Genomic DNA, 3,159 nt, shown 5'->3' on the forward strand with positions numbered 1-3,159 from the left:
GGCGAATCTGTGTTCTCAGAACAAGAGGCTTCACCTCCAAGTATCACTGCACAATGGAGGGTGAGGCCACCAGCTGTGGAGTCCCTGAGGGGCAGCCTCACCCATCAGAGGAGGGTGAGACCTTACAGCCTATCCCAGGGCAGCTCTGCATAGAGCAAAAGTCCTGATACCCCTCCCTGTACCATGCCTCCTTGGTCATCAGCACTTCTTTCCTTTTTTTTAATTTAAAGATTTTTTAAAAATGTGGACCATTTTAAAAGTCTTTATTGAATTTGATACAATATTGCTTCTGTTTTATGGTTATTTTTGGCTGCAAGGCATGTGGGATCTTAGCTCCTGACCAGGATTGAATCTGCACCCCCAGTTTTGGAAGGCAAAGTCTTAACCACTGGACTGCCAGAGAAGTCCCAATCAGCATTTCTTTATCAATGACAAATTGGGGAAGGGATTCCAAGGTGGCTCAGTAGTCAAGAATCTGCCTGCCAATGCAGGAGACGCTGGTCTGATCCCTGGGTTGGGAAGATGCCCCAGAGGAGGAAATGGCAACCCACTCCAGTATTTTTTTTTTTTTTTTAATTATTTACAGCTGGTTGGGTCTTAGTTGTGGCACTTGGGCTTTTCTCTAGTTGTGGACTTGGGCTTAGTTGTTCTGCAGCATGTGGGATTTTCAGTTCCCAGACCAGGGATCGAACCTGTGTCCCCTGAATTGGCAGGTGGATTCTTAAACCACTGGATCACCAGGGAAGTCCCTGCTCCAGTATTCTTGCCTGGAAAATCCCATGGACAGAGGAGCCTGGTAGGCTACAGTCCGTGGGGGTCGCAGAGTTGGACAAGACTGAGCACACACAACCAACAACCAAATCGGGGAAGCTTAATTACTCCCCCAGTCCCCTGATTTGTTACAAGAGATAAAAGCCTGGAAAGACGTTTTCTTTAGGAATCAGTGCATCACCATTATTTAGCCTGCTCGCCAGAGGCTGCTGGAAGAGAAGTGGCTCCCCATCTCCTCTGGGAGCACCCTCTACCAAGGGTGGGAGTGGGTGGACAAGTGCCCCAGCTCCCTGCCCTGCGGAGGAGATCGGTCTGAGACGTGTGCTCAGTCTTGTCTCGCAGCGTTTGCTTGTGTATTAGGCTCCACATTCGACTCCGCGAATTAGGCTCTGCTGGCTCACAGCGCCAGTCTGTTTGATAACACCATAGATTTCTACCTTCCCCAGGCTCCTGCTGGGGCTTCCACAGTCGCTTCACAAATCCAGTACTTTCATTTGTATCCTTGTCCCAGGATCTGTCTTTGGGGGATCCGAACTAAGCATAACGCCATTTCATGTTGCAGTTGGGTCCGGGCTCATTAAAAGCGTGAAAGGAAGCGATCTCTGACTTCCTTCCGGGGCTCGGCCGGGAGTTTGCCTCATCCGCCCGCCTCCTATCAAATGCAACGGGGCACCTTGCTTTGTTTCACTCGGTGCCAGGCTGAACATGCCCGCGCGCGCTGACCCTGCACAATGGTCTCGTCTCCCTGCGGTCTGTGTGTGTACACGCAGGCCAGCAGGAGTCGGCAGCAGAGAAATGGAAAGAATCTGGTTTAGTATCCAGCACCGCCCCCTTCCTCCCCGAGGATGCCCATTTGAGGCCGATGAAGTCTGAACCCCTGAACCCGTGGACGAATTTTGTCTTTTCATTAGCGGCCCCGTGCTGAGTCTTGCTGGCGGCTTCCAAACCAATGCAGCAGGAATGACAAAGAAACGCTAGAGCTCTCCCCCGCCCCCACTGCTGATGGAAGCTTTTCTAGAAGGCCACCTGCAAAGGCAAAGCCCCGCATCCCGGGCGCCTCTATGTCACGTGCTCACTTAGCCCACCCCTCCTCCCTTTTCCTGCCCCTCTCATCAGCCACCAGCTGCATCAAGACCGAGAGCCAGCGCAGGCAGCCCCCACCTCCGAGTGGCGGTGTGTGTGTGTGTGTGGCGGGGAGCTGTCTTGTCTGAAGACAGGATCCAGTCTGGTGTTTCTCCTCAGGGGCTCGGCAGTCCATCGCACTTCCTGTGACACCCCCTCCCTTCTTGCCCTTTTTTTTTTTTTTTTAACCCCCTGGGAACTAGTCTTTGATGACCAGGCTCCTTGTTCCCCAGTCGGTCAGTGTGACTAGCTGGTGCGGTGAATGGGCCCTCCTTCGTCTCTCGCCTGACAGGCTTCTCATTGCTCCTTACTTTGCACTCAGGAGAAATGTCTGATTTCACAGGCAGAGGCAGTCTTCCTCAGGGAGACCCTTGGCCCAGAACCCCAGGCCCACAAGCCTGCTGAAGACTGAAGGCAAGGTGGACCTGGAAAGCGCAGCCCATGGTCATTAGGTGTTAACAGTCTGGTCTCAGGGTTGTGTTTTAGCCTGTGGCCTGCTGGTGGCAGAGCAGAGGCTTCTTGGGGCCAAGGTTTGGAAAGAAGTCTGCAAGAATGCCCCCAGCATGAGTGGTCACCAGGGTAGTGCTGCCCACTGCTCCCACCTGAGCAGGGAGGGCCCACTCCTGGGAATAGGGACTTCATTTTTTTGGGGGGAGGGGATCCTCCAGTATAGTTTCTTTCCTAGCAGAGGTTATGACAAGTGCAGCCATATTTTGACTTTCAAGACCCAAAGAAAACAACAATTCCCCAGGGCACAGCAGTCTCTGTTGCCTGGTTCCAGGCCAGGACAGCCAGGATGTGGCAGGTTGCCATGGATACCTGGCGAGCAGAGGAACTTGCTGAGCAGAGGATCAGACCCTACAGTCAGGCCTGGTGGATCTGATGGGGCCAGAAGAATGCAGGGACACCTAAACCGCTGTCATCACGTTGAGCAGAGCCCCTCCACCACTCCCCTGAACCAGGGCTTTCCGCTTTAGGGCTCATAGTTGTTGGTGGGCAGTCGCTAAGTCGTGTCTGACTCTTTGTGACTCCATGGACTGCAGCATGCCAGGCTTTCCTGTCCGTCACCAACTCCCAGAGCTTGCTCAAACTCAGGTCCACTGAGTCAAAGATGCCATCCAACCATCTCATCCTCTTTTGTCTCCTTCTCCTGTCTTCAGTCTTTCCCAGCACCAGTCTTTTCCAACAAGTCGGCTCTTCGCATCAGGTGGCCAAGGTATTGGAGCTTCAGCTTCAGCATCAGTCCTTCCAATGAATATTCAGGGT

This window comes from Bubalus bubalis, chromosome X (genome assembly GCF_019923935.1).
Source record: "Bubalus bubalis isolate 160015118507 breed Murrah chromosome X, NDDB_SH_1, whole genome shotgun sequence".
NCBI lineage: Eukaryota > Metazoa > Chordata > Mammalia > Artiodactyla > Bovidae > Bubalus > Bubalus bubalis.